Raw genomic sequence first — 12631 nt, forward strand, 5'->3', positions numbered from 1 at the left:
CATACCCAAGAAGACTCAAGGCTGTAATCGCTGCCAAAGGTGATTCAACAAAGTAATGAGTTAAGGGTCTGAATACTTATGTAAATGTGATATTTCAGCTTTTTATTTGTAATAAATAAAATAAAAAAATCTGTTTTTGCTTTGTCATTATGGGGTATTGCGTGTAGTTTGATGAGAAAACCCCCCCAATTTAATCAATTTTAGAATAAGGCTGTAACGTAACAAAATGTGAAAAAAGTGAAGGGGTCTGAATACTTTCCCGAATGCACTGTAGGCCTAGCTAGATACCTTAAAGAAAAATTGGCATCACTCTGTCCTCTCTTGTTCTGTACTGGAACAAATGGAGACGTGTCTGTTACAATATGGCAACCCACACCAAAATGAATAGCTATTACCTATCTATGCTTTTCTTTCCCATGTTTTATTAACAAGGAGTCATTCTCCATGAAACCCACGTGTGTAATATTACATATTTGTAATCAGTCCTTGCAGCATATCAAAATAGACCCTTTCTCTCAATCTGATGAATTTTCCCAAGGGGCACGCAGTATATTATGTGTGAATTATAAATCCTAAACTTGCCCTTAAATGTGATAAATGATATCCACGGTAGCCTGCTCACGGAATACTAACAGGTACTTGTGGTGATGTGATATATATATAATAGGAGAAGGTGGGTTCCTGAGACCTCTACTGCTGTGCTGATGTGTTAAAACTGAGTTATAGCACAGCAATGTGCTAAGGCAACATTATCATGGGGATATCCTTCATATTATGCAGTGGTAGAATACTGAAGCAGCAACTACAGTACAGATACTCTGGTGTGCCTTGGCTTTCATACTACCACTGAAATGCAAATTCCTTTAGTACACGACGATACCTCAGGACATACAGTCCATGGTCGAGTCCCAAATGGCATGGCACCCTATTCCCTATAGTGCACTACTTTAGACCAGGGCCCATAGGGCAAGGTTTTGGCAAGGTTTTGTGTCCCATAAATTGGGTGACACGGGTGTTTCAGAGAGATAGATACATGATTTATTCTGTTGTGGAAAGAGAGCAATACATGTTTGTTTTGAGGATGAGTGGAAAGTTTTATGGGAGCTCAGGTGGGATAATTGGTTTGCCATCAGCTACCAATTCACTCATGCACAGAGACATTGGTTAGCCAACTGGTCTCCAACCATCAGCCTAATTGCAACATTCTGTTGTTTACTATATAGCTTTCATGAGTCATAACCACTGATGTATGGAAGTCTATGTTCCTAATCCTTCTAAAACACCGACATCATTACTATAGGGATTTTCAAAGGGAGGAAAATAGCTTTGAGATACAGTCGGAGCTCAACTGATTTGACCAACATGTTGAATCATCATCCAGTGGTAGGGATCTTTGCTGAGTAATTGTTATTTGCAGTGCTGTGATGTCTACTGTTTTTCCGTGCTCAAGCCATACACTTGCAGTAACAGCATATCACACACACACACACACCGCATTTCCCAAGAAGTATCATTTTTCTTCTAGAATAATAGGATCACTCTGTTAGGAGCAAGGCCTTGCTCTGTGGTTGAGCTGCATTGACAGTGTCAGCAAATATCCCCTTCTCACTTAGGTATAATTCCTTTGAAAAAGAAAACATCAAATGGAAAAAGAAATCCCACTACTCATCCAGTGATGGTAGCATCAAGACAGAACAATGTTTGTGTTCTAAGCACATTTGTCTCCTATTACAACACAACCAGTGTGTGTGTGTGTGTGTGTGTGTGTGTGTGTGTGTGTGTGTGTGTGTGTGTGTGCGAGCATGCATGTGTGCGTTTGTTTGGAAAGGGGGTGTATGGCTTGAAGTTTGGTTAGGGGTTTTGGCGGCAGGGGGAGGGGGAGGGGTGAATGCCTGCTCCACCATCAAAGAGGGGGAGGATGGGAGGATTCTATGACCCCTTGCCAAGCCCCTTGAAATAATATTTTAGATTCCCCACTGTCACGCTCTGGCTCCGGGACTGTGTATTTTGAGCCAGGGTGTGTTCATTTGTGTTGTATTTGGTTGTGTTTCCTTGTTTGGTCGTGTGACTCCCAATCAGTGGTAACGAGTGTCAGCTGTCGGCTCGTTATCTCTGATTGGGAGCCATATTTAAACTGTCAGTGTTCACCTTAGTGTTGTGGGTTTTTGTTCCTTTACGGTCATTGTTACTGTGGACTTTTGTTTTGGGTTTTGCACTTTAATATAATAAAGTCAATCATGTTCATTTCACACGCTGCGCCTTGGTCTACTCCTTCTCGTCAAGACGATCGTGACAGAAAAACCCACCAAAAAAGGACCAAGCAGCGTGTCCAGGAGCAAGGAGACTGGACATGGGAGGAAGCGCCGGGTAAGGAGATAGAGAGGCTGGCGATGGCCCAGGTGGGCAAATCGTGGTCCTGGGAGGACATGCTTGGGGGCAAGGGACCTTGGGGTAGGATCAAGGCCCTGGCGAGAGAGGAGCAACGGCGTCAGCAGGGCCATCGTCGGAAGGACGAGAGGCAACCCCAAGAAATTTTTTGGGGGGGCACATGGCTTGGGCGGCTGGGCAGCAGGAGGCTGCCACAGGGCAATTTGGAGAGGAGGCCACCGGGTTTTGGGGGCCAGAAGGCAGGTTGGCGAGGCCGGGATGGAGAGCGGAACCAACTTCCCGTACTCAGGCATGGCAGCATGGGACGGGGCAGGTTCCGCGGTATGCGGAGCAGCGTAACGGTGCCACGAGTGGTCCGGGCACAGTCCTGTACGTCCTGTGCGAGCACCCCGCACGTGTCGTGCGAAGGGGGTATGCAGCCAGGACGCAGTGTGCCGGCTCAACGCTCGTGGTCTCCTGTGCCTCTCCGCGGTCCCGGATATCCTGCTCCAGTATCACGTGCTGTCATGTCGGTACGGGTACACAGCCCTGTACGTCCTGTGCGGATGCCTCACACAGAGTGTGTGAAGGTAGGCATTCAGCCGGGACGGGTTGTGGCCGCTCTTCATTCCAGGTCTCCTATCCGTCTCCACAGTCCGGTGAGGCCTGTCCCTGCTCCACGCACTAAGTTAATGGTGCGCGTCGCCAGCCCAGCCCGGCCTATCCCTGCTCCACGCACCAAGCCTATGGGGTGCGTTGCCAGCCCAGCCCGGCCTATCCCTGCTCCACGCACCAAGCCTACGGGGTGCGTTGCCAGCCCAGCCCGGCCTGTCCCTGCTCTACGCACAAAGCCTACGGTGTGCGTCGCCAGCCCAGCCCGGCCTGTTCCTGCTCTACGCACAAAGCCTACGGTGTGCGTTGCCAGCCCAGCCCGGCCTGTCCCTGCTCTACGCACAAAGCCTACGGTGTGCGTCGCCAGCCCAGCCCGGCCTGTTCCTGCTCCACGCACAAGGCCTACGGTGTGCGTCGCCAGCCCAGCCCGGCCTGTTCCTGCTCCACGCACAGAGCCTACGGTGTGCGTCGTCAGCCCAGCTCGTCCTGTCCCTGCTTCACGCACCAGGCCCACGGGGTGCGTCGTCAGCCCAGCCCAGCCGGTCCCTGCTCCACGCACCAGGCCCACGGTGTGCGTCGTCAGCCCAGCTCGTCCTGTCCCTGCTTCACGCACCAGGCCCACGGGGTGCGTCGTCAGCCCAGCCCAGCCGGTCCCTGCTCCACGCACCAGGCCCACGGTGTGCGTCGTCAGCCCAGCTCGGCCTGTCCCTGCTCCACGCACCAGGCCCACAGTGTGCGTCGTCAGCCCAGCCCAGCCGGTCCCTGCTCCACGCACCAGGTCCACGGTGTGCGTCGCCGCCCAACCCGGCCTGTTCCTGCCACTCGCACCAAGCCAAGGGTGCGAGTCGTCAGCCGATTCAGCCTGTTCCTGCCACTCGCACCAAGTCAAGGGTGCAAGTCGTCAGCCGGATTCAGCCCATTCCTGCTACTCGCACCAAGCCAAGGGTGCGAGTCGTCAGCTTGATTCAGCCCATTCCTGCTACTCGCACCAAGCCAGGGATGCGAGTCTTCAGCCTGGTGAGGCCTGTTCCGGCTCCACGCACCATGCAAAGGGTGCGTATCGTCTGCCAGGTCCGGTCCATTCCTGCCTCACGCGCCAAGCCAGGGGTGCGCGTCGGCAGTCCTGATCCAGCCAACTGGGTCAGATCGGACTGGGGGCACTACGGGGGGATTGTAGTAGGGTGGTGGTCAAGCCCGGAGCCGGAGCCGCCTCCGAGGAGCAACACCCACCCAGCCCTCCCCTATTTGGGGTGTAGGCGCGGTCGGAGTCCGCGCCTTTAGGGGGGGGTACTGTCACGCTCTGGCTCCGGGACTGTGTATTTTGAGCCAGGGTGTGTTCATTTGTGTTGTATTTGGTTGTGTTTCCTTGTTTGGTCGTGTGACTCCCAATCAGTGGTAACGAGTGTCAGCTGTCGGCTCGTTATCTCTGATTGGGAGCCATATTTAAACTGTCAGTGTTCACCTTAGTGTTGTGGGTTTTTGTTCCTTTACGGTCATTGTTACTGTGGACTTTACGAATCGTCTATTGTTTTGGGTTTTGCACTTTAATATAATAAAGTCAATCATGTTCATTTCACACGCTGCGCCTTGGTCTACTCCTTCTCGCCAAGACGATCGTGACACCCACCAACCACAAAGTTCTGCTAGTCACATGGATGATTTGTCAAGTCTCACCAACAGTGTGGTCTCAGCAGAATGAACACAACACAACCACTACCACGCAATGGTTTCGGATCTCAAATGAAGTTTTAGCCACAATGCATTTCTTTGGACCTTTTTAAAGTGAAACAGCCAATCCAGCATCAGTCTTCCATCCTGTTTCTTCAGACCTAGATCTACCATCGAAAAGTAAAACGGTATTCGGCACAGCTCAGGTGGTGGTGGACATCCTCTTGTTTGCAGCATCCAGCAGGACTCAGCTTCAATACAGTTTGGGCCTTTTTTACGACTCCTACAAAAGTGCAGACCCGTACAAAATGATGACATCTGCAGCTACTCCTGTTCTCTAATTTTTCACCCACTACCACCCGGGATTTTAAACAGCAGCCAAACCCTGGAGAATTCTGTGTGGGAATTCTGTGTGGGTGTGAACAGAGTGGCCTCTAGTCAAACACAGACTGACCTACTACCCTTTTGCATGCGGACAACTTTATGTGTGCAGTATATTTTAATCAGTCTGTCTACAGTCGTGGTCAAAAGTTTTGAGAATGACACAAGTATTGGTCTTCACAAAGTTCGCTGCTTCAGTGTTATGAGATATTTTTGTCAGATGTTACTATGGTATACTGAAGTATAATTACAAGCATTCCATAAGTGTCAAAGGCTTTTATTGACAATTACATTACGTTTATGCAAAGAGTCAATATTTGCAGTGTTGACCCTTCTTTTTCAAGACCTCTGCAATCTGCCCTGGCATGCTGTCAATTCACTTCTGGGCCACATCCTGACTGATGGCATCCCATTCTTGCATAATCAATGCTTGGAGTTTGTCAGAATTTGTGGGGTTTTGTTTGTCCACCCGCCTCTTGAGGATCGACCACAAGTTCTCAATGGGATTAAGGTCTGGGGAGTTTCCTGGCCATGGACCCAAAATGTTGATGTTTTGTTCCCAGAGCCACTTAGTTACCACTTTTGCCTTATGGCAAGGTGCTCCATCATGCTGGAAAAGGCATTGGTCATCACCAAACTGTTCTTGGATGGTTGGGAGAAGTTGCTCTCGGAGGATGTGTTGGTACCACTCTTTATTCATGGCTGTGTTCTTAGGCAAAATTGTGAGTGAGCCCACTCCCTTGGCTGAGAAGCAACCCCACACATGAATGGTCTCAGGATGCTTTACTGTTTGCATGACACAGGACTGATGGTAGCGCTCATCAGTCCTGTGTTCTCTGGACAAGGTGTTTTCCCGGATGCCCCAAACAATCGGAAAGGGGATTCATCAGAGAAAATGACTTTACCCCAGTCCTCAGCAGTCCAATCCCTGTACCTTTTGCAGAATATCAGTCTGTCCCTGATGTTTTTCCTGGAGAGAAGTGGCTTCTTTGCTGCCCTTCTTGACACCAGGCCATCCTCCAAAAGTCTTCGCCTCACTGTGCGTGCAGATGCACTCACACCTGCCTGCTGCCATTCCCGAGCAAGCTCTGCACTGGTGGTGCCCCAATCCCGCAGCTGGCGCTTGCTGAACTTTCTTGGGCGCCCTGACGCCTTCTTCACAACAATTGAACCTCTCTCCTTGAAGTTCTTGATGATCCGATAAATGGTTGATTTAGGTGAAATCTTACTAACAGCAATATCCTTGCCTGTGAAGCCCTTTTTGTGCAAAGCAATGATGACGGCACATGTTTCCTTGCAGGTAACCATGGTTAACAGAGGAAGAACAATGATTTCAAGCACCACCTTCCCTTTAAAGCTTCCAGTCTATTATTCTAACTCAATCAGCATGACAGAGTGATCTCCAGCCTTGTCCTTGTCAACACTCTCACCTGTGTTAACGAGAGAATCACTGACATGATGGCAGCTGGTAATTTTGTGGCAGGGCTGAAATGCAGTGGAAATGTTTTTGGGGGATTAAGTTCATTTTCATGGCAAAGAGGGTCTTTGCAATTAATTGCAATTCATCTGATCACTCTTCATGACATTCTGGAGTATATGCAAATTGCCATCATCAAAACTGAGGCAGAAGACTTTGTGAAAATTAATATTTGTGTAATTCTCAACACTTTTGACCACGACTGTAGATGTGTATTGTCTTGCTACATTTTTCTAATTGATAGTAAAATAATAATTGTTAGGTATTTTGGATAAATGGTGGTTGATCAACTTCTGCTCAGACCCGTATGGTTAGGAATCTTAGTGAGGTTTGAGCACCTCTGTCAGTGCAGAGGGTAAAATGTCATCGGAATGGGCTGCTCTTCTCCCCTTTAATCAAACTATATTTCACTTTGTCTCAGGCCCCACAGTCACTTTGAGCATGCTGTAACTCTTCCGCAAGGACGCAGATGTTTGTGTGTCTGTGCAAGGATGCCATGCCATGCAAGTTTGTGTGTTTGCGTCAATGTGCATCCCACCGGAGCAAACTGCCTGGCTGGTGATGTTTTACATGATAAAGTATTGCAATTCTTTACTGATAACACTGGCAATAAACCTAGAGAATTGCCCTCCTAAGTCATTAAGGGTGTCCACACTCCACAGCACACCGGGCTGGCATATGAATCTAAGTCTGCTCCTCCCTCGGGTTCAAACATAAATCTCAGCCTCCGACAAGGCCATATGCTTTGGGCGTGCTTGCGAAACCGCTCCCCCTGTCCCCCAGACCCCTGAAAATCCTCCACCGACCCCTCCCCTCGCACAAACCAAACAGCGGAATGCCATAAAACTACAATGGGGGGAAAAAAGGAGTGGAAAAACAAACAAAACGACAAAAGACAAAGGGATAGAGGCATCTGTCAGGGAACAAAGAACATCTGCGTCGCTGGAGTCACTCAATGAGAGACGATGTGGCCCTAGCGGGCCGGGGCCATTACGTCCACACAAATTCGTTCACCAGGAGGAAGTAATCTGGAGCTGGAGCCATAACTCTTGACCCATCCACACTCCCAGACAAAACCATGTGAAAAGCAGAGGGGCAGGGAGGGGCAGCGGAGACAGTACGCTAGATAAAGGGCCTGAGTGTTTTTAACTGACCCGGTAATGGACTGTGGTCGCCATCAAGGAGCATCTGCTGGAGTCCATGTTTTATGGTCCTTATTGTGTCTCCGCTGAAGCAGAGAGAGTAAAGGCTCCTGACTCCTGTAAAAGGAGGAGCCCTGAAGTATGCTTGCAATATTTCAGCTCAATGACAAACCACATTTGAAAGGCCTCAGAGCTGATTGTGGCGGTCGACTGCTTCACTTCGCTCTCTGACCCACAACTTTCTTTTACACAAGAATACCACTGATATGATTGTCTACCCACCATGGACCATAGTAAAATAAAGAGTTACTGTATGGCTGTGACAGGTCTTGTTGGTTTCAAACACTGGCCTGTACTGATAGATCTTGTGAGGGCAACCAACAGAGCAGAGAGGAGGGTTAGTAGTGTAGGTTGTGTGTGGGACGTGTGGGACGTGTGGCCCGCAGGCGGAGGAGAATCCTCTTCATTGTAGACTAGCTATTACTTATACCACATTAAGGATGTTAGGTAAGAAGGAGGTGGAATAAGCTAGCTGACATTTATTTTTATATCAGGTTGAGTATATCTCCATATCCACAGATCATACATATGCTCATTTTACATACAGTATGAAAATGTATGCACTCACTAACTGTAAGTCGCTCTGGATAAGAGCGTCTGCTAAATGACTAAAATGTAAAATGTAAAAATGTATGAGTGACATAAATGTGTTATCACATGTCCATTTGGAAGAAAAAATAACCGCACCCATAACCTAATAGGAAAGGGTCGGAGCAAGCATAAAGAAAACTCTCTTTAATTGAGACAATGGAAACAACTCCAAAGTCAAAAACAGATATGGAGGATGAGGACCACATAGACTCATTCACAGCCTTACTGTAAGTCATATACAGCTGTCTCCAATAGCAGATGCAGACTCCAGTCTGCTCCCAGTCCACACTGGGGCGTAGGGGAGGGCAGACCGCATACAGCCTACGCCACGTAGGCCCGGGTCTGTGATTTAGTGGGCATGGTGGGACAGGGGCCTCCACTAATGGAATATCTAATGTCTGCACGGCCGACACTTTAATCTCTGGTGAGACCTGAGGTCCGCACATTTACTGTATAAATCAGAGACGACATAGAGCTCAGTGTAAACACGCACCGGCCGTAAATTACGACCCACAACCTCTCTCCCAAGAAAAACACTGGAGGAATTGGCGGCGTCCCAAATCAAATCAAATGTTATTTGCCACATGCGCCGAATACAACAGGTGTAGACATTACAGTGAAATGCTTACTTACAAGCCCTTAATTTTTTTTATACTTTAAAAAAAAATAAAAGCAAATAACTAAAGAGCAGCAGTAAAATAACAGTAGGGAGTCTATACACAGGGGGGTACCGGTGCAGAGTCAATGTGCGGGGGCACCAGCTAGTCGAGGTAATTGAGGTAATATGTACATGTGGGTAGAGTTAAAGTGACTATGCATAAATAATAAACAGAGTAGCAGCAGCGTAAAAGAGGGGGATGGGGTGGGGGTGGGGGGCAGTGCAAATAGTCAGGGTAGCCATGATTAGCTGTTCAGGAGTCTTATGGCTTGGGGGTAGAAGCTGTTGAGAAGCCTTTTGGACCTAGACTTGGCGCTCTGGTACCGCTTGCCGTGCGGTAGCAGAGAGAACAGTCTATGACTAGGGTGGCTGGAGCCTTTGACAATTTTGAGGGCCTTCCTCTGACACTGCCTGGTATAGAGGTCCTGGATGGCAGGAAGCTTGGCCCCAGTGATGTACTGGGCCGTACGCACTACCCTCTGTATGGCACCCTATTCCCTATATAGTGCACTACTTTTGACCAAGGCCCATAGAGCTCTGATCAAAAGTAGTGCACTACTTAGCAAATAGGGTGCCACCTTAGACTGGGCTGTGAGGCATCACAGGGGGATGTACAGTGGAGGGAACCATTGAGGTTATCTGAGCTGAGACATGCCAGGCCTGGATCTAGCAGACATTCTGCTATCCTCCTGTAGGAATAGTGAAGGGAGACACTAGACAGTCAGAAGAAAGACACTTTTTCCACATATATTTTGTTTACTGGTTTTGAGGGAGACAATAATAAGCAGTCATGTTACACAGTCCTTCAGTTGAGGTGCAAATGGCACCCTATTCCTACAGTGCTGCACTACTTTTGACCAGAGCCCTATAGGGAATAGGGTGCCATTTGGGACACAAACTCTAACCTCTTTGTTCCCTGTGGTTACAAGACAAAATTCACAAACAATCAATGCTCCAACAAAACAGAAAACAAAGTTCCATAAGCCAATCAGTGTGCCTGCACTCACAAAGATCCTCCCATTCAGTTCTGCCAGGTCACATTGAACCAGATATGAAACAACAGATTAAGAGGAAATATTCAGAGAGAGGATATGTTCAGACCAGTGATGTAGAGTTAAAACAAATAGGTGGGTAAACTCTGATTGGCAGTCGCAGTGAAAAAAGTAATGCTCCCTATACGTTCAATGCATTTTTCAGCAAAAGGTGGCTAAACTGTTGAGCAAAATAAAAAAGGTAGGTAAACTGCATTTACACTCCGCTACCCCACTGGTTTAGACAGGCAAGGATTTCTGAAGAGTGAGCACATCTGAAATCTTCACTATGGGTGCGTCCCAAATGGCACCTTATTCCCTACATAGTGCATTACTTTTGACCAGGGCCGATTAGAGACCCAACCTTTGTTGCTGGGCCAAGTCCTATGTCCTTTGCTGCTCAGTAGTATACAGTGCATTCGGAAAGTATTCAGACCCCTTGACTTTTCCACATTTTGTTACATTACAGCCTTATTCTAAAATTGATTAAATTGTTTTTCCCCCTCATCTATGTACACACAATACCCCATAATTGTCATGGTTCCACCTGTCACCAGAGGGCGGCAGAGACCGTCCTAGAGACATTAATGACACTCAGGTGTGTCCTATTACTCATGATGATTTCCCTGTTAAGAGAGGTGTGTTTTATGTTGTCCTTTGCAGAAGCTTGATTTGTTTGCCATGTGCGTTTGTCTCCTGAGTGAGTTTGAGACGTAGTGTTTGTTCTTTTCCCAGTGTTACTGTGATCCTTCTGTTACCGTTTCTCAGTAAAGTATTTACGTTTATCCTAAACCACTGATTCCTCGTCTGGTCTCTTCTCTGCTCCTGGGTCCAACCTCATCACATCACAGTAATGACAAAGCAAAAACATGTTTTTTGAAATGTTTGCAAATGTATTCAGACCCTTTACTCAGTACCTTGTTGAAGCACCTTTGGCAGCGATTACAGCCTCAAGTCTTCTTGGGTATGATGCTACAAGCTTGGCACACCTGTATTTGGGGAGTTTCTCCCATTCTTCTCTGCAGAGCCTCTCAAGCTCTGTCAGGTTGGATGGGGAGCGTCGCTGCACAGCTATTTTCAGGTCTATCCAGAGATGTTCGATCAGGTTGTCTTGGCTGTGTGCTTAGGGTTGTTGTCCTGTTGGAAGGTGAACCTTCGCCTCAGTCTGAGGTCCTGAGCGCTCTGGAGCAGGTTTTCATCAAGGATCTCTCTGTACTTTGCACCGTTCATCTTTCCCTCGAACCTGACTAGTCTCTCAGTACCTGCCGCTGAAAACATCCCCACAGCATGATGCTGCCACCACCATGCTTCACCGTAGATATGGTGCCAGGTTTCCTCCAGACGTGACGCTTGGCATTCAGGCCAAAGAGTTCAATCTTGGTTTCAACAGACCAGAGAATCTTGGTTTTTGCTCTGATATGCACTGTCAAGTGTGCCTTTCCAAATCATGTCCAATCAATTGAATTTACCACAGGTGGACTCCAATCAAGTTGTAGAAACATCTAAAGGATGATCAATGGAAACAGGATGCACCTGAGATCAATTTCGAGTCTCATAGCAAAGGGTCTGAATATTTATGTAAATAAGGTATTTCTGTTTTGTATTTTTAATAAATTAGCAAACATTTCTAAAAACCTGTTTTTGCTTTGTCATTATGGGGTATTGTGTGTAGATTGATGAGGAAATGTGGAGAAAAGGAAGGGGTCTGAATACTTTCCGAATGCACTGTATAAGTGACAGAACTCTGGGAACATTACATTTGCCTGTGGCACATCTTCCATTTGCCAGGTTGTGAACTTTTATGTTTCTGTGTTACCACTCCGCAAGGGACTTCCATGTTGCACTGCAGAACAACTCAAGGATGTTTCCAAAATAACACAATTTATGGCTACAAACTAAACTGCCAAGTGCAGACATTAAATCTTGCAGGCTACTTTTTGAATGTCTTTAGTTACTCTACAGTCTTATCTGCCAATGTTCATGTGCTGGAAGCAAGCTACACTAAATGACCAAAAGTATGTGGACACTCGTCGAACATCTCATTCCAAAATCATGGGCATTCATATGGAATTGGTCCCCCCTTTGCTGCTATAACAGCCTCCAGTCTTCTGGGAAGGCTTTCCACTAGATGTTGGAACATTGCTGCGGGGACTTGCTTCCATTCAGTCACAAGAGCATTAGTGAGGTCGGGCACTGATGTTGGGCGATTAGGCCTGGCTCGCAGTCGGTGTTCCAATTCATCCCAAAAGTGTTAAATGGGGTTGAGGCCAGTCAATCCTTCCACACCGATTTCGACAAACCACGCTTGGCATTGCGCATGGTGATCTTAGGCTTGTGTGCGGCTGCTCGGCCATGGAAACCCATTTCATGAAGCTCCCGACGAACAGTTATTGTGCTGACGTTGCTTCCAGAGGCAGTTTGGAACTTGGTAGTGAGTGTTGCAACCGAGGACAGATTATTTTTATGCACTACGCGCTTCAGCAATCGGCGGTCCCATTCTGTGAGCTTGTGTGGCCTACCACTGCGCGGCTGAGCCGTTGTTGCTCCTAGACATTTCCACTTCACAGTAACAACCCTTACAGTTGACCAGGGCAGCTCTAGCAGGGCAGAAATTTGACAAACTGACTTGTTGGAAAGGTGGCAT

Source organism: Coregonus clupeaformis, chromosome 7 (genome assembly GCF_020615455.1).
Source record: "Coregonus clupeaformis isolate EN_2021a chromosome 7, ASM2061545v1, whole genome shotgun sequence".
Lineage (NCBI taxonomy): Eukaryota > Metazoa > Chordata > Actinopteri > Salmoniformes > Salmonidae > Coregonus > Coregonus clupeaformis.